The sequence below is a fragment of the Ailuropoda melanoleuca genome, chromosome 2 (genome assembly GCF_002007445.2).
Source record: "Ailuropoda melanoleuca isolate Jingjing chromosome 2, ASM200744v2, whole genome shotgun sequence".
Taxonomy (NCBI): domain Eukaryota; kingdom Metazoa; phylum Chordata; class Mammalia; order Carnivora; family Ursidae; genus Ailuropoda; species Ailuropoda melanoleuca.
Window position 1 is genome coordinate 33,194,442 of NC_048219.1, and position 25,049 is coordinate 33,219,490.

The following is a 25,049-nucleotide window of genomic DNA, read 5'->3' on the forward strand; positions in this document are numbered from 1 at the left end:
GCCTCTCTCCAATGGTCGTACCCTGATCCCGGTGCACAAGTTTTCAAGCTTGACATAGGTTCGACTTTAGCTTTTGGAAAACTGTCTTCCCTCTTCCATTCAACCAGTGCTTATTGCATAATTGCCTCCCAAAGGCAGTGGTTCTCAACCTTGAGTGTGGTTTAGAATCAGCCAGGGAGCTTGGTAAACAGCCCCACACCTAGCAATTCTGGTCCGGGGGCTCTGGGGCTTGGCCCTTGGGATCTGCATTTTTGATGAGACCGCCTGGTGATTCTGAGACAGGTACTAAGAGAAAACATGTTGAAGAAATCTTGTTCTTCTAAAAGAATGGTGGCTGTTCATAAGGATAATAGGAATCTCAGATATGCATATTCAATGCCACAATATACAAGGCAATGTTAGTTCAGCTACACCACTCTTGGATTAAAACAAAAACCAGACGAAACCAAATGTATCTCTGAACTAGTACAGAAAACAAAGACTCTGGGGTCAGAGAGTCAGGGTCCCCTGGACAAGTCACTTAAAATTTCTGACATTGTGCTCTCTTGTCTGCTTACTGGGGATCTTAATTCCTACTTTAGAGCATTGAATGACATATTGTAAGTAAAGCAACCATTTTAACACCCAGAAAGTTCTGGAGAACCAAGGAAGAAACAAAGGTATCGTTTGACAAGAAGTGGGCGCAGGACTTTCTATGCACTGTATCCTTGTCTTCTGAAGGCTGCCTGCGAGGGAGGGGTACCGATTCCTCCACTTGGGAGTCCCCAGAGGTTCCACGGCTAGTCCATGGTTAGTAGGCTAGCAGCGGGGCTGGAATTCAGACTTAGGTCCCTCTCACTTTAGAGATGGAACTCTGACCTGCTATGTTACTGTGCCGCTCAAAGACACAACAGAGAGAGTCCTTTACACAGCTCCTTTGGGATTTGATCTCCATCCCCTGACTTCCCACTGTATAGAGATCACAGGTCTGGGAACAAGGTCGGTGGCAGTTCTGGCTCCCCTGTTGATGACTGTGTGACCTTGGGTAAGCCTCCCCACTCTCTGGACCGAGGGGCCATGACTCTATGTTAGGTCCAGACTATACAGCAGGCTGTCGGGAGTATCCACTGTGCTGCCCTAACAGAAGCACCTGATGAGTTGGGGGGGGGCAATTTGGCCCCTCCTCATTCCCTACTGCTAGCCTCCGGCCCATTGGCAGGGTCTCTACCTCTTCTCGCCTTCAGCTCTGGGACCCAGCACATGTTTCCCAGGAGAGGGGCATGAGTAGGAACCCCTGTGCCTCCTGGCAGAGGGTGACATCTGCTTCCGGAGTGGCTGGGCACTGCCAAGGACAGGATGACCATAGATGGGTGATGATCTCCCTCTGCAATGACAGTGCCTGCCATGATGGGGGGAACACTGCAACACAGCAAACACCTGGAAGCAACAACACAGGCTGGCCACATAAATCATTGACTTAGACTTATATAGAGAGATTTACTCTTCCTGCCGGGAACATCAGAAACAACCAGATGGCCAGGAACTCAACAAGATCAGAGCAGGGGAAACCTCAAGGCAGAACTCTTCCTGGCAGTGCAGGGCAGTGGGTAAGAGTGTGGGCTTAGGAGTGAGATGCCCTTGGGTTCTGGTCCTTGCTCTGCCATCCCCTGGCTGAGTGAACCTGGGCAAGTCGTTTGACCATGGGGGTCAGTTTCCTAATTTTTAAAGTGTGGTTGACAATAATCCCTGTCTTGTAAGTTTGGATGAGTGAACACACATGAAGACTGAGGTTTGCCTCACAGCAAGTGTGGAGTGAATACCTGTTCTTGCCCAAGCCTGAGCTAACCACACTTAGGGGTTTGGCTGTTTCTTCCTTCATCTACTCCAGTTCTGCAAACTTTTACTAGCAGCTGCTAACTGCTGGCTCGAGTTTTGGGCATTGGGTATACAAAGATACATAAAACATAATCCTTGCCTCAAGGTTTGCAGTCTAAAATTCCTAAAATCGTTGTTGACCCAACCACCCAAATATTAGTACCAGTAATGATGATGCTAATAATCATAATAATAAACACAGCCATTTACTGAACAATTCTCACACACAGGCTCAGTGCTGGACACTATATGCATTGTTTATAACACTCAGTGCAATCCTTTGGGAAACTGTTGAGGGAGACTGAGGGGGAGGAACTGGGGGGAGAGGGGGCTGAGTTACTCATCAAAGGTTCTGGGTCTCCAAGTGGTAGAGCTGGGATTCCTGTCCTGTCCAGGTGCTTCAGCTTCTGATGAAGCTTTCTCCTCCCCAGGCTGCCTCCACTGCACTCACCCCCAGTCTCGCCCCCACCCCCGGGCATAACGCTTTCCAGAAAGGCTAACATTTTCAGTCCACACCACCACCTCTATTACCAGACCCATTTTCCAAGTGAGGGAACCAAGAGCAGGTGAAATCATTTTCAACGGTAGCTCAGCTAGTGAGCTATAAAGACATTGCATGTCTTAAGATCAAATAAAAGGCAGCTCCTAGGCTGCTGCTTGGTGAGAAGCCTTTTGCAGAGGCGAAAAATATGTGCAAACAAAACCAACAGCTTTCTTTATGTTCCCCAAAGTTGCTAAAAATGCCTGCGGGTTTGCACACAAGCAGACGCTGTGTTCACAGTGCGGTGTGGCTTCTGTCGTTGGCTCTGGCAAGAAGAGACCTGGCAGGTATTTCTCACATCTTTGTTAAACACATACACCAGACAAGGGAAGGAGTTCCAAGGTAGTCCCAGGGTGTGGATTTCTGCCAAGTCTCCTTTTATTTGTTGTTAAATTGGCGGGGCTGGTGGGGCGGGGGGGGAGGGGAAGACATCTCACGGATAAGTCCACGATCCCGTGAAGTAACTGTGGTGTGGTAGAAAATGCATTCCTTGTACTTGGAGTCAGACAGTCCTGTGTCCTCACCTGGACTCTTTTACCTGCGGGCTGTGTGACCTTGGCCAGGTTGCTTAGCCTCTCTGAGCTAACTGCAGCTCTGCCCATGTGTAAATCAGGTAGTCCCTTCTGCAGGCGTGGAAGCACCACGAAGGCAGGGGTTTCCATCTGTTCCATTTCTGTCTTCCGGTGCCTAAGACAGTACCTGGCACAGAGTCAGTGCTCTTACTTAGCAGAATGAATGAATGAGTGAATGAATGACTAAGCTGCTCTCTTGGAGGGTGGTTGTCCTATTGAAAGGAGATCATGGATATGAAATTGCTTTATAAACTGCAAATTACTATACAACATGAGGATTTATTACTATACAGAACACGGTCTGGGTTCTATCAAATAAATGATTCAGTCAGTCAGCGATTGCATCGTGAGCTTTTCCTTGGGTCTGGCGCTGGGATTCAAAGAAATATGAGACTGGCTTCCTTCCTCCAAGTGCTCATAGTCCAGCAGGAGGATAGACAGGTAAGTCAAGCACTAAAATACAGTGCAGGTGAGCAGAGGGTGCTGTGGGAGCAGATGGGAGACAGCGACCCACCCCGCGCTGGAAACGCGTAGGTCAGGAAACTTTCTGGAAAAGGCGTTCTGGGACAGTCCCAGTTTCAAATCTGTTGTCAGAGTTTTCCCAGCAAACCTAGGCCTTTGGGCCACTGGGTGTCCTTAGGACACACTCTCGCCTCTCATATTATCATTTTCATTATAGTCACTCCCTGACATACAATTTCTCTTGTTCCCCCTTGACTCATTACACGGTTGGGCAAAACCCCAATTCTGGTCAAAGGTGGCTCTCACCTACTGTGCTGCTGCACCTGTGTGTTAACCCTGGCCTGAGAAAAACATCCAGACATGCTAATTACTGCCTGGCAAGCTGCTCTAGTTCTCTTCAGTCACTCTCCCGTTCTCAGCTGCTTCAAACTTTCTCCTCTAGCCTGCAAACGCCGCACCTCCTTCCCCATCATCACTCTCAGCTGAAGAGCTGGCTTCCTGCCTCCCTTGAGGAAACAGAAGCCCTCAGAAGAGAAGTTCCAGGTACTCCCAACCCCATCCATCGTGATGCAGCCCTGGTTAGGGGTGGTCTCACTCTGCCCATGGGCAGAAACCGAGAGAGACTTCTGGAGACATAGGACACTCCTCACCCAGGGAATGGCCTCCACCCCTATCTGGAGGTGTGAGAGACAGAGTCCTCCTGTTGACTCATGGGGCACCTGGCAGGGTGAGGCTGGGGGTGGAAAGGTTACTGAGAGGCAGAGAGAGCCTGGTGGGCCAGGCTGTCAGGAAGGGCCTCATGGAGGTGGGGGAGGCATCTAGGTGGACATGGAAAGACAGCAGGGCCTGGGATTGTGAGCAAGCAGCCCCCAGGTGGGAGAAGAGTGGAGGCCATATCTTCCAAAGTCAGAGCCCCCATACATGGCCTGACTTAGAAGGCAGTCCCCAAGAGGTACATTGACAAGGATGCTGGCTTCTGAAGAACACGGGTGATGCTGCCCAGTGCAACCTCTGCTACGACAGAATTCTTCACAGGTCTATTTACTTCATTGTCCATTCTTCTGAGAAGCCCTCATGAGAGGCTGTAGCGAGGGTCTCCGCTGGGCACCAGGGGGGATGCATGCATGCAGAAGAGGCAGCTCCTTCCCTCACAATGAACAGAGGAAGACAAAGCCAATAGAAAATCCATCCACTTATTAAACATTGACTGCACGCTGACTGTGTGTGGCGGGCAGTGAACAAAACTGTCCTAACCCCCCGCTGGCATGGAGCTCACATTCCAGTGGGCTGCCAGGGAAGCAAATGAGGGAAGCACCCCATGTGTCAGGAAGGCGGGGAGCCAGAGAGAATATTCAGGCAGAGCAGGGCAGAGAGCGTGTTGGGGTAAGGGCTGTACACAGTGACATGGGGGGCCAGGTAGGGGCTCACTGAGAAGGTGGCCTGGAGCAAGGGTGGGAAGGGGCAGCCAGTGAGCCCATGCACAGCCCCCAGAGGGGAGCACACTAGGCCCAGGTGGGCCACAGAAGCAGCAAGGAGCAGAGTGGGGGGCATGGAATGGGAGGGGAGCAGGGAAACGGGGAGCTGCGGGGTGCCAGCGAAGGAGATAGGTCCTACATGACCTTAGGGGCTATTATGCTGACTCTGGCTTTTATTCTGATTGTTATGGGAGCAGAGGAGTGACATGATCTGCCTCCTGTTTTAACAGGATTTCTCAGGGGACTGTGCCGGAAACAGCAAAGGAGGACGAGGGTGGCAGCAGAAGGATCCTTGATAAAGACTCAGTGGCAATCCAGGTGAGGTGGTGGCATCAGACTGGGGTGGCAGGGGTGCTAAGACATGGTTGGACCCTGACCATCTTTTGAGGGGAGAACCAGCAATCTTTGCTGATGGACTGGAAGGCAGCATGAATGGGAGAGAAGAGCTAAGAATGATTCTAAGGATTTTGGACCTAAGCAAATGGAAAGATGGAACTGTCCTTAACGGAGATGGAAAGATGGAAGGAGAAGCAGTTCGGGGGCGTTTGCTGAAGTAGGACTGATGGTGAACATGTTTGATGCAAGAGGCCATGTCCCTGTGGAGGTGTGGAGCAGGAGAGGCGGGCTGGAGACAGACCCTGGGGAGCCCACAGTGTACAGTGCACAGACAATATTTGAACCCAGGAGGCTGCAGGAGATCACAGAGAAAAGGTCCAAGCACTGAGCCCTGGGCCTCCTGTGTTGTGTTTGGGGAGGTAGGAAGGCAGGGAAGAACCAGCAAAGGAAACTGGGGAGAAGCCACCAAGTTAGGAGGAGAAGCAAAAGGCTGTTGGTCCTAAAAGGCAAGAGCTGAGAGAGAGCGTCACGAAGGAGGAGGTGGTGTGTGATGCCACTGCCTGGCTCATTAAGATCCACACTGGCGCTCGGTCATTGCATTGATGGTGAGGGCTCACTGTTGACTTTGGCAAGAGCACTGTTGGAGGAGGGCTGGGGTGCAAGCCCGACTCGAGTGACTCCCAGGGCAGGGGGGAGGCAAGGATTTGGAGGTGGGGCGTGTCTTCAGCTCTTTTGAGGAGCTTTGCTACAAAGAGGAGCAAAGATGCAAGGTGGAAGCTGGGGGAGGATGTGGGCTCAAGAGAAGTGTGTGTGTGTGTGTGTGTGTGTGTGTGTGTGTGTGTGTGAGAGAGAGAGAGAGAGAGAGAGAGAGAGAGAGCGAACGCCAGCATGTTTTCATGCTGATGAGAATCATTAAGCCTAGAGGCAAAAATTGATGATTCAGACCAAAAAGAAGAGAATTGCTAGAACAATGGCTCTGAGGAGGTGAGAAGGGATGAGATCTGCTACCTAGTGAGGAGCAGGGGTTTGCTAAGAGCACAGACATGCATCCACCCTAACAAGAGGTCAGAGCAGAGGGGCAGAGAAGCAGGGAGGTGTCTTCTCAGCACCTAGAACAGAGCAGTAGAGACCCTGTGTGCAGGACGGGCCCTGCTCTGAGTCCTTTACATATATTCACTTCAAATTCTCAGAACAACCCCAGGAGATAAATCCTGTTGTTATGCCCGTTTTACATGAAGAGTACCGAGGCAGAGCACTCTAAGGACACTGCTCTAAGTCACACAAGCAGTAAGAGGCATGGTGTGGCTGATGACGGCTCCTCGCTGTTGTGGTACCAGTGGAGGGATGACGGAGGAGTGGGCAGGTGAAGAGAGGCTGTGTAGTTTTGGTGAGCCCAGAGCTGGCATGTGCTCACTGGTTTCTCTCGCAGAGGTGCCTGTTCATTTGTGAAGCACTTTTCAGTCATTACCTACTGAGTCGGCAGCCGGTATAGGCAGCAGGCGGGGGCTGGTTCAAGTTCCCAGCTTGGCCTTGGTGCAGTCTGGAAGGACAGGTTCCTCCCGTGGCCATACATCTTCCACTGACACCTGCAGGGAAGTATTGAGATGGTTCCTCTCGTCTCTCTTGGAGACGCCCCTGGGATTCTGAGCACCTGCGGGGCCACCATCCTCAGGATTCCTGATTAAGGGAGGGGAGGGAGAAAGAAATGGGGGTCACAATAGACCTGCTTCTGAAGGCGGCTGGCTGAGAGACTGGCCAGGTCATCTCTATCGTCTGGGCCTTGGCCGTAAAAGGCAGGAGAGGCTAGGATGATATCTTGCTTTATGGACTGGGGTGTTCCCTCAGCATACGAGTCATGGGTACTAGACAAGGACAGGGCACTAGGAATAGGACAATGAGCAGAAAGGACCCATCCTGACTTTGTGGAGATTGTCATCTATGGGGAAGGGGCGGAGACTGACAATCACATGATTATAAACCGTAATACAAGCCTGGAAGGAACATTCTAGGGTGCTACAAGAGTACCTTTTCCTCAGCGCTTTTGTAATTTTGGGAAATCAGATGGAGGCCTGATCCATGAAACAGAAAGTGTCTTTGGTCATTGTTCATCCATGCATTTATTTCTTCCTTCAACAATTTTAGTGAGCGTCTATCTTCGTAGCAGTGGCTTTGCATTTTGCATTCGCAAGGAAAGTAGAAATTAAGGCGAACAGAAAGATGTGCATGAAATGGGACTGGGAACCAGTTATTTATTCCACCAAATTGAAGAGAAATTTGACAGATGCTGCTGTGTGCCAGGTACTAGGGACACAGTGTGGCAGGGCAGGAAAGCACTGGGAATGTTCTGAGTTTCCACGGGAGCCACGTACTGGGGGGTGGGGAGTGAGGTGGACTAGGGTGAGACCCCTGGGGTTTTGAATTTGGCCTTCACCACACAGAATCTGAAGACCCAAGGGGAATTTTGGAAGATTCTGTAAGCTTATTTTTCTTATCTGTATGTGAAGATCACATTTCTGAGTATGGGTCCATACTGTGCTAAGCACTGTGCATGCATTATTGTTTTGCTCCATGCAACACCCTTATCAGGTATGTTCTTTCCTCTCTCCATTTAACTGTTAGGGAAACTGAAGCCCAGAAAGGAATAGTGCCCCGGACATCACAGTATTGCAGGAGGCTCTCTTTTATTCTCATAGAACTTAGAATAGGCGCCTGACACAAACCTTGGGACCATTTAGCAGAGTGGTCTCCAAACTTTCCTGATTGCTCCTTTCTCTGTAAGTAATATTAGACTTGTCCTCACTCATCATATTTATTTAGAAACATAGCTGTGTTCTACCAGCAATATAAATAGCAAACACTGGTGAAGACCAACTTCTTGGATCTTGGATAAAATTAAATATACATAGATTAATGATTAAAATACATATAAATCAAATTGCTAATTTCCCCTCATTGAGTCACTGAGTCCTCGGAGACCGCTCAGCCAGATTGTTTTATATGGGAGGTCAGTGGTAGCTAAGGCCGTGAATCTTGTCCACATCATCCAGTTAGGAGCAGACCAGTGGGGAGATTTTTGCCCCAGGCAACATTGAACAATGTTCGGAGACGTTTTTGGTTGTCATAACTGGTGTGTGTATGGAAGGAAGGAGGTGATTTCTGGCATCTGGTGGGTAGAGGCCGGGGATGGTGTTAAACACCCTACGATGCCCAGAACAGCCAGCCCAAATGTCAGCACTGCTGAGGGTGGGAAACCCTGGTGGAGCCCTGAAACTTGGATTGAAATTAGGTAAGTGAGTGGTCTCTGCAGCCAGATGACCTGAATGTGCAACTGGGCTCTACCACCAGCTGGCAACTACTGGCACATTACTTAATCCCTGACCTCTAGTGTTTCAACTGAAAAGGGGGTTGATAACACCACTGTGGGGAGGCAGTGGCGGAAAAGAGATCTTTCACTTTTTTTTTGTTTTTAAGATTTTATTAATTTATTCGACAGAGATAGAGACAGCCAGCGAGAGAGGGAACCCAAACAGGGGGAGTGGGAGAGGAAGAAGCAGGCTCACAGCGGAGGAGCCTGATGTGGGGCTCGATCCCACAACACCGGGATCATGCCCAGCCGAAGGCAGACGCTTAACCGCTGTGCCACCCAGGCGCCCCGAGATCTTTCACTTGTGAAAGGCCAAGGGCTAATTCTCATCTTGTCCTCCCATGCCCTCCTCCTCAGTGGTCTCAGCTTTGCAGTTGAGGCTGACGCTTTCCCCAGGGTGACCAGGAAGTGTGTGCCTAAAGCCATCAGGATGGCTGGGAGACTCAGAAGCTCTCCCGATGCGAAACATCCAGTCTAGTAGGGTGGAAAACTTCCAGTGCAGGCTTGAGGTCACTTCAAGAGCTGCAGCAGCATCCAGGGTTGGGGTGAGCTTTGTGGGCTTGTGGAAAGGGTAAATTCAGTCTGTCTACAGCAGGGTCTGCGGCCTCCTTGCCTCCTCCTGCCCCACTGCCTGTCTGCAACCTGCTGTTCCACTGCTTGGGAACCTTTCCTTTCCTTTCTTCCAGCTAGCGAACAAACTTCAGATGCCATGATGTAGAAACCACAGTCCTGGCCATCGCTGACAGACAGACATGTAACTAGACCCTTATGATCAGTATCCTAGTACAGAGGGGCACCAGGAAGGAGCTTGGTGGCATCTGAGAATGGAGGGAGGATTTGGTAAGAGGGATCTTGGAGGGGATTCCTGGAGCTGCGGGGACACCCCCCCACACTCCATCTCTAACCAAGTTAGATGCTTCCACTGCTAGACTGTCTGGAGACTAGAGGTGTCCTATGGTCAGGGACTTCTATTTTGTTGCTGGATGTAGCCTCAGAGTCTAGAACAGTGCCTGGACACATCATGGGCACTCAATACATATTTGTGGAGTGAACAGTGTTTTGAAAGATGACTAGAAATTTACCAAGTGGGTCTGGAAGGGAAGGGAAGGGCATTCCAAGCACAGGGAATAGAATGAACAAAGACTCAGGATGAGAATTTTGAAGGACACAGGAGGAAACAATGAGGGTCCTTAGTCACCGGAGCCCGTGGGATGACACTGGGGCTGCTCAGAGAGGCTCTGTATATGCATGGCAAGGCCTTCAGAGTTATCTCAGGATTAGAGAATTTGGGGCAAGGTGTAGATTAAGAAGTAAAGTGGAGAGAGCATGACAGCATTCATTCAACGTTTATTGAGTACATAGGAAGTACTGGACACTGGGCTGGCCTCCATTCTTGAAAAGGTTATTGAGCTAGCCCAGAAGAGAGGCAGAGGGGGCAGAAATAAGGGCAGGAGCCTCAGGAGACAGACACACACATCACGGAACACTTGCACATGTCCTCATCAGGGGGAGGGCCACGAGGGAGAAGGACCGGTCAAAGAGCACTCTGTGATTTTTAACCATGGGAACTGCCTGAGTGCTAGAGTCATGGATGAAAACAGAAGTTTCAAAAGGGAGAGTGTGAGTAGACCAGATGCTGTGTGACCTTGGGCCTGTGCCTCTGTGAGCTTCAGTTTTTATTGCTATTATTAACATTATCGTGATTATATACCAGGCAGGTACCGGCAGCTCCACACATCCATTTCATTTAATCCTGTAACAGCTCTGCATAGGAGATGTTCTTTTACCAATGGGGAAATTAAGGCACAGAAGTTTCAGTGATTTGCCTAAGGTCATAAAACTAGTAGACGCTAGGAGAAGTGGCAATATTATTGATCGCAGGACAACTGCGATCCTTTCCCTTCCTTTCTCCTTCCACACAGCTCAAGCCCATTCCTTTCTCCTTCCACACAGCTCAAAGCCCAGGGGCTGGCCTCCCAACCACCTGCCTTAATCCTGAGATGGCCACACTGCCTTTTGGCAACCATCTAGGGTCCCTAGGCCTGAGCGGGCACAACAGGGCAGAAGCCCATTCCAATTGGAAACCCCCAATGTTGGTAGGACTAGTTTATTCCCCACAGACTATTTCTTCAGTAGAGCCTTAGAAGAAAGAAGGTTAAATCCAACTTTTGTGCTTTAGTCAGGAGGCTCCATCTTGTAAGCGTGGAATCGTCGCCTAAATGAGGCCGTACCAATCTCTAAAACAGGGGTGATATTAGTACATCCCAGCATCACAAGGAGGATTAAATAAGCATCGTGTGCAGAACACCTGCTTTGTGCCTCTAAGTGCTTAATAAATAAATGTACAAGGCAGTGGAGTGGAGTGGGGGGTGGGTTATGTGGCTCCCTGGAGGTAGGTTGCCTGCATATGGACCCCAGCTCCATCTCAAATTCTACCACCCAGATGACCAGCTGTGAGATTTGGGGCACGTCCTAAGATCTCAGTGCCTTGTTTCTTCATCTGTAAAATCGGTATAATCCCAGAATCTACTCAGGACAGTAGGGACTAAACAAGTAGAAATTAAAGACATGCAGAGCACTTCGAATGCTCTCTCTTACGTCCTTCCCCACCACAGCATTGCATCTGGATCAAGCAGAATCCCAAAAGGAACCCTGCCTCATGTTCTCAGAAACCAGCCCCTGTGCGGAGAGCAGTTACTGAACGCAGGCTTGGATAAAGAGGAAGTGAATAGCTTGAGAGGAGGCTTAGATTCCTTCTTTTCTCCAACATTTCGCTGGGCATTTAGTTTGTACCATGTCAGGCACTTAGTGCTGGGGGTGCCTCGATGAGTAAGAGATCACTGTCCCCAAGGAGCTCAAGGTGGAAAACAGGCAAGACAGGAAGTCCAGGGCAGTTGCCATGGAGGCCAGAGGTCATTCCATGGCTGCCCAGAGGAGGGCGAGTTTAATCCTGCCTGGAGGGGCGGGTGGACTTGGGTTCTCCCGGCAAGCCTGGTCCATTAGGTAACAGGTGGGAGAGAGTCAGGAATTCTAGTTAGGAGAAGAGTGTTTGCAAAGATAACTGAATGTTAGCACATTCCCTTGCCTGGTTATTTGCATTCAGTAAGAGGAAGCTGTGGGTTTTATGACCAAAATGATTGATGATGAAAATGATGAAGATAATGACGTCCTTGGGAAGGGCTCAGCATGTGGAGGTGGGGGAGGGGAGAGCCATGGGAGAGGAAGCGGGGAAGGGGTGGGCAGAGTCTGGGTCCAAGGGGCCCAGTGAGCCAGACCCTGATGTTTGGATTTTATCCTAGAGGCAGCAGGGAACCTGGGGAGGATTTCAAGCAGGAGAGGCAGATGATGGGGTCTGTTGTAACAAGATCGTACCAGAGGCTAGGGCGAGGTTGGGCCAGAGAGAGAAAAGCCTGGAGTCTGGGGACACATCAGAAAGGTTAACTGGCAACACTGTAGCTGGTCTCAGCAGAGAGGAGGCCCTCATTTACCTGGGACCTGACCTGAGCTGCTCCACATCCAGGCCTGGGGGCTGCCAACTGAGAAACACACATGGTGGTATTGATTGAAGTGTCTATGCTTCGGAAAGGGAATGACATCCAGTGACTTCTCAGCTGTGTCTAGGGATGAAGGTTGGCAACCTAATCTCTCTCTTTGCCAAGGCCCGGGGGAAGCCAGAGGGCCAGGATCCCCGGCCTGGGTGTGGGAGGCAGAAGAATGGCCCCTCCAAACACATCTACATTCAAATCTCTAGAACCTGTGAATATGTCACTGGACCTGAGACTTTGCAGATATGATTAAGATAAAGGTCTTGAGATGGGGAGATCATCCTAGATTTTCCAGGGCCTCATAAAAGGGGGGAGGCACAAAGGTCAGAGTCAGCGGGAGGAGATGTCAGAACAGAAGTGGAGATCAGAGAAAACATACTACGTTGCTGGCTCTGATGACAGAGAAGAGGCCTTGAGCCTGGCCTGGTAGGCACCTCTAGAGAGCAGAAAAGCAAAGAAAGGGACTCTCCCCTTGAGCTTCCAGAGGGGACCAGCCCTGCGAACACTTGGCTATAACCCCATGAGACTGATTTGGATTTCTGACTTCCAGTACTGTACCAGGTTGAAGCTGTGTTGTTCTAAGCCAGTGAGTTCATGGTAATTTGTTACAATGCTTGAGCTCATACAGGAATCCAGAAGAGGATGGTCTTCTCCTCTTAGGTCCATCCCAAGGCTAGGACTAGGTAGAGGGAGGTCACTGAGGAAAGCTCCAAACCAGGTTTGTTGACAGCGCCTGGAGCAGAGGGTGGATTGGTGAGTGGATGACGTGTGAATGCATAGCTGAATTCTAACAGCTGACAGGACAGAGGGCTTGCTCGGGGCCAGCCTCCGGCCTCCCCGCCAAGTGCTCTTGCCGTGTTATCTCATTTCAGCCTCTTAATAACCAGGAGGAAATTGAGGCACAGAGAGTTTCAGTAACTTGCCTGAGGTCACATAGCAATCAGAGGGAGAGCTGAGACCTGCACCAGTCTGACACCAGAGCCCAGGCTCCTTACCTTGCACTGGCTCCTAGCATGAGCAAGTGGGTGGTGGGTGTGCATTGTTGAGTTCTGCGGCCTTGACTTTATCGTAAGCTATCTGAGTAGGCAGGGATATTTTAGAGATGGGGAAACTGAGTCCCAGAGTCATTACTTGTCTTGTCCAGAATGGTTTCTGTTTGGGGCATTTTTGTCCACCCACAGGGGGCCTCCTCATTGTAGACTGTAGAGCCGACAAAAGAGACACAATGCTTGTGTATAATCACGTTCTGCAGTGGTGTCTGGTGCAGCTCTCCTGGTCTGCCTCATTCAGAGATGATGATAAGAATTCCTAGTGTAGACACTTACTGGCTGAGTGACCACAGACAAGTTATCCAACCTCTCTGTGTCTCAGTTTCCTCATCTGGAAAATGGGGATCACTTATGTAGAGTGCTTACAACAGAGTTTGGAAAAAAAAAAAAAGTGTTGACAGGGCACTGAGTGGTTAGATGTCCAGGGCAGACTCTGAAGTCACCAGGTTATTTAATGGTTGGGTGGCTCCTCCAGGGACCATGTCAGCGTAGAGAGACCAGATGGTGGCCATCTGGTCTCAACCAGAAGACTGGTTCCTGACCCCCACTCTCATCCATATGACTTGGCAAAGCCACACAACTTTATCTTTAAAGAAGCCTGAAGGGTTGCTGGAGGGTCAGTGATGAGGCAATGTCGGGTCCCCTGAATGTCAGGAGGCCACAGCTGTTATTATTGATGGTGGTGGTGGCAGTGTTTGGTCTTGGTTCTGCCCCTGCCTCCCAGTGGCTTTCAGAGACAGTACTATGCTCCCTGAAGTGGTTTTGTATAATGGGGGTGATGGTAATCAATCTGGGCGTAGTCTAATTCTGTCACCACCTGACTAGCTAGTGACTCTGAGCAAGTCCACGGCCCTGCCTGGGCACCTCTGTACCTGCGGGAACAATGAGCCTTCTGGCTCTGACTGCACATTTAGGATGCAGGGCCCCTGGAGGAACCCCGTTCATCTTTCAGCTGAAGTGCAAAGAGACGGTAAAGATAATACCCAACATTTCCAGAACAGGGACCACTCAGTTGGCTCAAATCAGATGCTCGATCCTTTCTGGTTGTCTTTACCTCTCCTCGGTCCTTCTCCCCAGATGTTACATAGGAATTCAGAAACATAAGAAGAGAGAGTTTGGTCACATCTGGTTCCACCTGTCCCTACAGGTGGGTGCGTGGAGATGGAGCAAGGCAGCCAATGTGTGTGTGTGTGGGGGGGGAGCTAAAGGAATCTCCACCCCTTGGGAGCCATGGCTGAGCTTTCTCTCTGGTCTCCCCTCTGGCTTCACTCTGGCGCAATGCAGAGACACCCATAAATGACCATGCCCTCCCATAATATCCATGGCCACTAGGCACGGGAGTCGGACAGCATTCCACTTGGTGACCTCACCAGACCACTGAGCCAGGAATGACTAGCTGGTTTCACTGTGGAGGGGGTGGGAGACCATGGTTGTTTCTTGGTTTGCTCAGGACCACACACAACACACACACACACACCCTGACCTGCTGACTCCAGAAGTCCTGCTCCATAGACTGCCCCACATCCGTCCCCTCTCCTTCCTGGCCCCTCCCTTACTGCCCCCCCATTGGCCCCATGCAGCCCCTCACCCCCAGTACATGTCTCCCACCACTGCCTCACCTCTCCAAGCCCCTTCTTTAAGGTCCTGTTCAAAATTCCCCTCTTCCCTCCTCCCTTCTACAAACACTTCCTGGACAGCTTCTGTCTCCGTCCAGGACAAACCTTTCCTTCCAGAAAGGACAGCATGGCTATGAAGAGTTGACACTTACTGACACCTGCCATGTGCCACTTACCATGCAAAGCATTTTACATGCATTACTTCATTTAATTTTCTTAGGGGCAAGTACTGTGGTTACCCCATTTTGCAGATGGGGAAACTAAGGCCTAGAAACGTTAGGCAACTCAGCCAAGGTCATAGAGCCAGGAAATGGCAAAGTGTGGAGTCAAACTCCAGTCTTTTTGAGCCTAAAGCTTATGTTCTTTGCCACCCAGTTTGGCCTCCTGTTTTCTAGCCCGGATGCCCCTCACAGACCGGCCCTGTCCCTTCCAGGTCTCCTCTCCCATGGCCCCTCCTGTTATTCACTCCAAGTGACTTACCATGCACACTCGTTCCTCTGAGCCTTTGCATATGCTACTCCTTCTGCCTGGAACACCTTTCCCTTTCTTTTGTGCCACCAAAAGCCTGCCCATGCGTGGCTCTCAGCTCAGCAGCCCTGGCTCTGGGAGTCGCCCCTTGAGGCCCTGCCTGCTCTAGCCTCAGATTGGTGGAGAGATTCCCCCTCCTCTTTGCTCCTGCAGCACTGGCTGTGGTTCTCCTTGTGTGGGCTGCAGTGTGCTCCAGGCTCTGGGTGGCCGAGTCTGTGCCAGCATCTAGCTGGCTTCGCCACACATTTACCAGGCACCCATTACATGCCAGGCACTGGGGAGGGCTCTTGGGACGCAGGGGTAAGCCAGACAACTGTGTCTCAGCCTTGGCAGGACTTGCAGCCCGGTAGGGGAAACAGGTCAGTGCTCAGAGCCATAGGGAGGGTTGAGTTCTGCTGTGGGGCAGGATAAGGGGCAGGCTTTGTGGAGCAAGCAGTCGTAAACGGAGGTAGATTTAACCAAGCCATGAGGGGGTTGAGGAAGACAATGTTCCAGGTAAAGAGAATAGCCTTTGCGAAGGCCCAGGGGTAAGAGAAAGCCGAGTGCTTAGGATATCAGATATTGGCATAATTAGAAAATGCAGCATCTAGAGCCAGTGTTCTAAGACCACTCTGGAGAGGCAAACTCCATCCCCTTGACCACAGAAGGTTGCGTGAATCCTGCCTCTCCTCCCACTCATCTGTGGGTTCCAGCTGGCTTTGAGGACAGTCTGGCATGGCAGTTAGCAGCCTGGCTTGCAGCCAGCAAACTTGGGTTTGACAGTAACCTCAGCAAGCTGCTTACCTATTCTGGGTCTTCCTCTCATTTTTTAAGTGGAAATAATAGTGGCTACCACCCCCTAGGGTTTGGAAGAGGACTGTATCATTTAACAGAGTGAGCATGGTCTCTGGCACATAGGTACAGCTTAATTGTGCGATTGTTGCGGTGATAACAATCGATAACATGTTATAGAGCGTGCAGTCATTATCACTTACTCTTATCATCATTCTATTATTGGATCTGAGTCATCGTCGCCTCTCATGTGGGTGGCGCCGCAGGCTCCCGTGGCCTGCCTAGGTCTTGGTCCTGGGGAGGAGCAGGGAGGATGGGTGAGGTCCAGGCTCATAGGACAACCTCTTCCGCCACTGTGCAGGGGCCAAGGTATGAGATGTCTGGCCGTGTGGACTGTGCTGGCCGGGGTGCCGGACACAGAATCTGGGTGCTATGTGGACACTCCGGCCTGGCTGGGAATGCTGCCTGTCAGCCAGGCTCCCTCTTCCTCTTACATGGCATTCTCTTTCTTGGGGAAGAGCTGACCCTCTTAGGGTTGGCTGTTCTCATTCTCCCTGCAGGATGCTGGGATGCCTGCTGTGTTGGTAATTCCTTTTTGTGGTCATTCTCATCCAATTAATTTTCTGCCCTCTCTGCCTGCTCATAGCCCTAGAGGGCTAACTCCTGAGGACTATATCACCCAGACTCCTTAGGTTCTAAATTCCAGCTGGATTTAGAGGGCCAAAGTGCAGCTACAGCAGAAGAGTGCAGTGTGGGAGGAGACAGGGTAGGGGTCCATCCTTCTCTCCCTCCCCTCCTTTCTTCCACAGTTCTGGCATTGGCTGTGACTGGCATCCCACTAGAGCACATTCCTTCTATTCCCCTGACCCCTAGAGGTGTACGGGCTGCCTGCTGCCATAGCCTGGGCTGTCTCCACCTCTCTTGCTGGTTTCCTAACCCTGCCCTCCCCTCCAAACAGAGTGTTGTCATTAGATTCTTTGCAGCTCAGCCCTTTGGGGTGCATTTGGTTCATGCTATGATTCCAATCCATACTCTTATGGAGGCTCTCCAGAGTTCTTCAAAGAGACCCTGCCCTAGCCAAGAGCAGGGCACTGGTCTGCTCCTCTCCTCACCTTCTCATTACCTTGGTTATCTTCTAAGAGGGCAGCTGGAAGTCCCATTTGGGCATCTGTTCTGGAGGGACTGGAGCTGCCTAGCTTCCAGAAGCCCTGCTGGTCTGCCTGAGGGGCTGCTGAGGAAGCCAGGGCCCCATCATGTAGAACCTTGAGGGCCATGGGGAAGATTTGGTGTTTTATTGTAAGAACAATAAGTCCCAATAGGTTTTAGGGCTGGGGGTGCATAATCTGATTTAGAATTGTGGAGGGTTTATCTTCTGAGTGGTTCTGGAGGGTTGAGTGTAGACCCAGGGAAGATATTTGGGATCTGAGTGTAGTTGTTCCCATGTGACATTACAGCGCTGCCACCATCAGAGACCTCTGCCACCTCTACCATGAAGGCTCAGGGGATCACCCTTTCCTATTGTGTGCATAGAACTGTCACAGTGGGCCTCTGTGACCTCCTCTTTCTGGGCTAAGTTCCTCGGCCTGGCCTTGGGGGTCTGTTCATTCCCTCCCAGGCAGCAGGGGGCTGGCCAACCCTGAACTGGTTGGTGCTCTCTAGTTCAAATGCAAATGCATTTGAAGGCACATCCTAGGATAACATTATCAACTGTTTGCAGAGGTCTAATATCAGATCAGCCTGCAGCATCTTGTGAAGCAAGAAAAGAAAGCAAACATCTGCAAAACATCTGCTCTCTGCTGAGCAACTTTCCATATGCACCAGCCCTGGGAGTCAGCAGGACTGTCCCCATTTTACACTGTGGAAATGGAGGCGCAGAGAAGTCCTCTCACTTGGATTAGTCACCCAGCTATGAGTGACAGCGGGATGCAAACCCAGCTCTGTGTACTAAAGAGGTGAATGGAGAAACATGCTATCAGATGAACAGGGCCAATCCTGCTGAGGAAATTGGGCCAGGAAAGGTATATATATATATGTATTTTAATTTTTTTAAAGATTTTATTTATTGTCAGAGAGAGAGCGCGCACACAAGCAGGGGGAGAGGCAGGCAGAGGGAGAAGCAGGCTCCCTGATGAGCAAAAAGCCCAACACGGACTGGATCCCAGCTCCTGGGATCATGTCCTGAGCCTAAGGCAGACGCTTAACCGTCTAAGCCACCCAGGCACCCCCAGGAAAGGTATATTTGAAGAATAAGAAAAACATTAAAAATTCAGCAATCACGATATCTAGCTTTACACACTTTATAGACATCAACCATCACCCACTGGCGCAGTAGGGGGAGCACCCCACCGAGTCTCAGTTTCTCTTTATTAGCGGCAAGACTTTGCACAACCACTTCCCAGCTGCCACCCAGTTTCAACATCCTTCCTCCAAGAAGCCTCCTGGACCTCCCAAGTCCTGGACAGGTGCCTCTTCTGTGTGTCTGTGTGTGTAGTTCCTCGTAATTGCCTACGCATGCACGCACACACACGAACACGCACACATGAATATGTGCCTGTGTATATATAGAAAGCCCCAGGAATTCCGGAGGCACCTCAAGGAAGGCCCGGGAGCTTGCTTCTGTGGAGAAGGTTGCCATGGGGAGGAGGGCCCCGAGTAGGAAGGGCTGATGGGTGAAAGCTCCAGAGAGACCATTTTCAGACTCTCTTCAGAATCAGCCTAAGGAATAACTTTCTAGTAGTGAGAATTTCTCCAGGGGGCAGCAGGCTGGGAGGATGGGAGGCAGCTTCGGAGAGACCTCAGTTTGGGTGGAGAGGGGAGTGGGGTGCACCCTGCATCCCGACAGGCTCTTGCAGTTCTGGGACAGGAAGCTCTGCTCTCATGACAGAAACTGCCATCGATTAGTTCCCTACAAAGGGCTTGGCCCATCCCATATATGAGCTCATGTAATCTTTGTATCAACTCTGCAAGGTAGGTATAAACTGGTTGATGGCTGAGCAAACAAGGGTCAGAGAAGTTATGTAACTTGCCCAGTAGGAAACAGCAGAGCCAGGGCTTGAACTTAAGCTGTGTCTGACCCAGAGCGCTCTCTAATAAGCCAGCTGTCCCTACTTCCCCCAGGGTTTAGGCTCTTCCAGCCTCGCCCACGTCACCGGCACAACTTAGTTCATTTTTTTTTTTTTTTAAGATTTTATTTATTTATTCGACAGAGATAGAGACAGCCAGCGAGAGAGTGAACACAGGCAGGGGGAGTGGGAGAGGAAGAAGCAGGCTCATAGCAGAGGAGCCTGATGTGGGACTCGATCCCATAACGCCGGGATCACGCCCTGAGCCGAAGGCAGACGCTTAACCGCTGTGCCACCCAGGCGCCCCAACAACTTAGTTCATTTTATTTCATTTTCACGTGCCTGTTTCCCAGGGTCGTTACTTCTTTGATGTTGGAACTTGGCCGGGAGGCCAGGCCATCAGATTACGGTCTGATCTGAAGAGTGGAGGCTTGGCCTGGGTCATGGACACTTCCCAGACTCTTCGGTCCCTTTGGGGCCTCCCTTCGTCTCCTTCCAGAAGGAAGCCATTGATGACCGGCTTGTTACCTCTGGACATATTTATGGACCCACGTGGCCCGGGATGGGGGAGCAGGTGACACGAAGCATGGCAGCCACAGCTGAGAGGTAGCAGAAAGGCCTGTGGCTTTAGTTTCAGGTCTGATGAAAGGAAAGGAAAAACAAAACAAAACAAAAACATAAACCCAAACCCAGTGGGCTGCCTGCCAGCAACCTGAAACATTGTTCGGGCCAAAGCCCGTGCCGGCCAAGAGGGAAATTACAGGCCTGCAATGAGAGACAAGTCTGCAGAAAGCTCCTAGGGTTGTGCTTGGCGTATGTTTGTTTGCCTGCAATGTCTGTTCGTGTGGACCTGTTTTTCAAAGCGTGGGTCTCTTTTTTATTTATGTATTTAGCCCTGAAACGCTTTCTAAAAAACAGTGTGGGAACTATACTTTGAGCGAGTTTACCGCTGGATGGTATTTGGGGCAATTCCATATAGTTCAGTCAAAATCTGCTGATATTTACGGACACACGCCAGGTGCTGTGCAAGGCACGGGGGCTCTGAGGTTGTGGAGGGGCTGCCGTCCTGAAGCGCTCCGTATCTGGTCTAAGAAAGGAGACACGTGCACAAAGGAGGATCCCCGCCTACCCGGGGCGGACTGTTTCAGCTGGCTGTAGCTGGGACCTAAAGGAGGAGAGGTCTTGGTTCTTGGCAGAGAGGGGGCCAACAAGGGTCCTCCCAGGCAGGTAAAGGTGGAGAGGGCCCTTGCAGGTAAAGAGAAGAGAGCTCATGGGGGTGGAAGTGGGAGTGGGGGGAATCTCACCTGAAGGTCAGAGATATGTGACTTGCCCCAGGTCCCACAGCTGGAAAGCAGAAGCCTGAGAATTTGAACCCAGATCCCTCTGGTTGCGTCCCACCTCAGCCAAAACCCCTGAACATGAAAGCCCTGTGACTTGGCAGGAAGACTGTATCTAGTGTCTTTCACACCTTCCCATCCCTAAGGATCAGCTGAGTTGAGTCTTACATCCCCAGTAAGGCTACTTTAATACCTTAATTGATTTTATACCTTAAAGTAAGTTAATACTATGATCTGGCTGAGTTCTTGGAAAATATATGCCTTGATATTGCTAGGTACCATTTAATAGAGCTATGCATTTCTCTTCAACAAGATAAACAGAGGTACTCATTTATTTGTTATCAAGTAACCATCTGTGATTTCTGTGTCATGACTGTGTTCAACAAAGGAGACAGGAGCAATAAACTATCTTTGAGGGCAGAAATGACTTTAAATTCCTTTTTATTTCCCAAAAAGGACTCAAGAAATACTTGCAGAGCTGGCCTGGCTTGGCTGTGCTTTTTTGTGGGGTGTGTTAGTCAGATGTTGCCACAATAGTGCTTGGTAACAAACCACTCAATGCTCAGTCACAACTACAGGGATATTTTTCTCGCTTACAGGTTTGAGGGTTGGCTGCCTTGGGCTCAGGCTTCAGGTTTGGAGGGGCTTCCAGTCTTTGTGTCTACTCTGTCTCTTCTGGCGACTACTGAAAAGTAGCCTGTGGTTGCTCGTCACATGGTACCTGAGGGAGTGAGCAGACAAGAACATGAAACAGATAATGCCTCTTGAGGTCTCAACCCAGAACTGCCATGCTGTCCTTTCCAACCATGTTCCTTTGCCCATGACAAGTCAGATGGTCAAGCCCAGTATTACTGGGCAGGGAAATATATCTGCCTACCCTAGTGGGAGACCTTACAAAGTCAAATGGCAAAGGGTATAATTCTAACATAAGGAGAGCATGAGGAATTGGAGAAAGGTTCTGGGCTTCAGAGGTAGACTTAATTCTTTTTTTTTCCAAAGATTTTATTAATTTATTTTTACTAGAGAGAGAGAGAGCATGAGCAGGAGGGAGGGGCAGAGGGAGAAGCAGACTCCCTGCTGAGCAGGGAGCCCAAGGCAGAACTCATTGAGGACTCTGGGACCATGACCTGAGCCGAAGGCAGACACTTAACTGACTGAGCCACCCAGGCACCTCAGAAGTAGACTTAATTTCAAATTTGAGTTACCATTTACCTGCTTTGGAGACTAGGGAAATCACTTAACTCCTCTGACTCTCTTTTCTTCTCATACTGAGTGCTTATAATATGCCAGTCACCAAGCTTAGCATTTTAGGAACACTGCTATACGTAAGGTAGGTAAGGTAAGTTTCCAATGAACTTCACCCAAGGAATAGCCAGCTGATATGACTGGCTACCAACATCCAAGTTTCAAAGTTCATTGTTGGTTAAAAAAAGTAAGGCTTATTATTAGCAGCAATGGGAGGGCAACCACACTTCCCAGTCACATGTCTTCAGGAGGAAGGAACTAGAAGCCAAGCCTGGATGGTGTTGGTGGTGCAACATGTTTTGTGTGGAGGCAGATTTCATAATTGCCACGGCTGTCAGGTGATGCCGAGACCTCTGCTCCCCAGATATCTTTCCAGTCTGAGGCCAGGTGCTCTGACATCACTGGGGAAGGACTGCTGGCAGCTTTGTGCAAGACTTGATTCATGCATCATGGAAGATACTAGCAAGAGTAAATCTTGGATCAGACAGACCTGATTTGAATCAAGCCTGAGCTTCTAACTGGCTGGGTGGCCTTGCCCCCAGCAATGCTGTTCCTTCTCCTTGCAGTACCCCTCCTTCTCAGGGCCAGCTTTCTGCCTCCACGTCTCTTCATCCCGGGAGCCTTCCCTGACCCTCTCCAGCCCTCTGCCCCCTCAACATGCCGGACACCCCCAAGCCCTGCACTTGCATTATCCCAATTGCTTGCTTGATTACCCTCTGCCACTAGAATAAATACACTGGGAAAGTAGGCCCTGGCCCTTGTTTCCCACTGAAATCCTACTTCCCACCATTGTGCCTAGGACATAGCAGGCCCTCTATGAACATTTCTTTATCTAATGAATTCAACAATAAATCACTAAAAACGGACTATTGCTTCATAATCTTTATATCATGGATTCATTATTGTCTGTGTTATGGAAGCCACGTGACTCTAAATCCTTGCTACTCAAAGTGTGGGCCTTGGACCTGCCTCAACATCTCAGTGCCACCCCCCTCTCCTGACCTACTGAATCAGAAGCTGCATTGTAACTAGATCTCAGATGAGTCATATACACACTAAAGTTTGAGAAGCACCACTCTCTACAGCTTTAAGCAACTTTTAGAAGTCATATCTGACTGCACAGTCTTGCCTGGATATTCTCAAAGACTGCCACAGCCTCTAAAGCCAGTTGCACTGGTAGGACCAGCTGATAGTTTGAAGTGCACAGAACTTGGTTATGCTGTGCATTTTACAGATGAGGAAGCTGAGGCCCAGAGGAGCTAAGTGATACCCACCTGCCCCAGGGCTAGTGAACAGCAAAGCCTGATGCTTTGTCTTCCAGTCCAGGTTCAAGTTTAGAGCAGAGGAACTCTAGATGAGATGCCAAGTGCCTTGACTGCAAAGTCACATCTCATATTCCCGTGGTTAGTGGCAGAACTGGGGTCCAAACCCAGTATGGCTCATTCCCAAACTCTGAGATACCTGCTTCCCCTAGACCAACTCCAAAGTCCTCTTCCTAATAATGGAGGAAGCAACTTGCCCCAGGTCACACAGAGAATTAGAGGTGCTGCTACACATACAGTGCCTCTCCCTGAGACCACACCGCCTGTCTGCTCTCTGTATCACCATGGGAAGGGGTTTCCGGAGAGGGTATCAGGGCTGACAGCTAATCCCCAGGAGACCCGGGCTTCTTATGAAGCTGAGTGAGCGACTTTGGGGGAGGCTTCTGGCCCCACTTGGAAGTACTGTTTCTGTTTAGTCTGGTCTGCCTCCAGGAGCAAGATGATGAAACAGAAGATTGCCTTGGACAGCGTCTTTCACTTGCGTGCCAGTCTGTCCCTGTTTTCCTTTTGTTGGGGGGGTCTTCATAACTGGGCTGAAACCTATGAGAAAGATACTGGAGGGAAAGAGAGATTATATACAACTCAAGTTGCAGGAAAGAAAGAGTCAAGGGGACAGGATGGCTTCTGCAGAAAGCCAGGTGGAAAGTCCCTGTGTTCTCGAAGATCAGGGAATGACAGTCTTAGGAAGATTCTTAGAAAGTCTTTAGCAATTGCAGTGAATAGCTAGGTCAGGCCTGGGTTCCAGTCTTTCTCTTAGCCTCTTTCCACTGCACAACGTTATACCTGTCATGTAGCAGGTATGACACTGACTTAGGATTGTTGTGATCTTAAGATGAAATAGTGTGTGTCCTATGTCTGGTCCAGAGAAGACAAGCAGTAAATAAAGGATGTGTGTGCGTGTGTGTTGCATATTTATCCCCTTACCTCCTCATTTTCTTTTTTTTCTTTTTTAGAAGGGGGCATAGGGAGGGGCAGAGGGAAAAGGAGAGAGAGAATCAGTACAGAGCCAGACTGGGGCTAGATCATACAACCCTGAGATCATGACCTGAGTGGAAATCAAGTCACATACTTAACCAACTGAGGTACCCAGGTGACTCACCTTTTTTTTTTGACCTCCTCATTTTGTAGACAGAGGACTGAGAGCCAGAGACAGAAGTTGTGATACACACAGACTCATGGGAGTTAATGTCAGAGCCCAGAGTTGAACACTTGTCTCTAGCCTCCTAGGTCAGTATTCTTTATCTCACATTATAATAATAAGGATGAAATTTGTTAACTAGATTTCTAACTTCTGGGCCATGGAAGCCTAAAAATCAATAATTTTCAGAGAGCATATGGAGAATACACTAAAATAAAATTGTTCTTCAAGCATTCCAGCATCTAAAACGACCATTTCTGTATGGCTAGGGCAGTAGGCATGTGGTCAGGCTTGATCCTTTTCACTCAGGGGACAGCTAGACTCAGCGCTGTCCTTACCCCCACTCCCAAGACTGAAGAGTCTCAGCAGGGTGTGAGCCAAGAGAAAGTCAAGGGCGGAATACAGGCACGCTTGTATGGGCCCTGGAGACAGCTGGGGCCAGCTTTATCTATAAGATAAGGACTGTAAATGTACCTTATAAACCATGAGTTATCTTCAGTAATTCTGTTCTTACTATAAAGGAATATTCCAGAAACGACTTTATCCCTCACTGGTCTCTGAGACCACATTAGAGGCTGAATCTTTTACAAACACATTGATAATTTATGTCACATAATGATATAATGATGTAATTTGTTAAGCATGTCACTAAATTTATAGTTTCAGGAAATCAACACTCATAATTTAGATTCAGAAATAGGGCCATAAAATCCTTTGTTGCCTTCTGAACCATCAAGCCAAAGCCCAAGCATGCCTTCTGTCAGCTCACTGACCTTTAGGTGTTTTTTCAGATGACTCCTTCTCAGTGTGGCCTTCCCTGGCCACCCTACTA

At 49.8% G+C, this 25,049-nt stretch overlaps 1 long non-coding RNA gene across 2 annotated transcripts in view; it reads left to right on the forward strand.

Annotated features, from left to right (window-relative positions):
- LOC109489303 overlaps positions 1-25,049 on the forward strand; it is a 146,230-nt gene that overhangs the window by 45,061 nt on the left and 76,120 nt on the right. For both annotated transcript variants that reach the window (XR_004623184.1, XR_004623185.1), the window contains exons 3-4: positions 3,872-3,972; positions 5,135-5,222. This is a non-coding gene — a long non-coding RNA (uncharacterized LOC109489303). The remainder of the gene's footprint in view (positions 1-3,871; positions 3,973-5,134; positions 5,223-25,049) is intronic.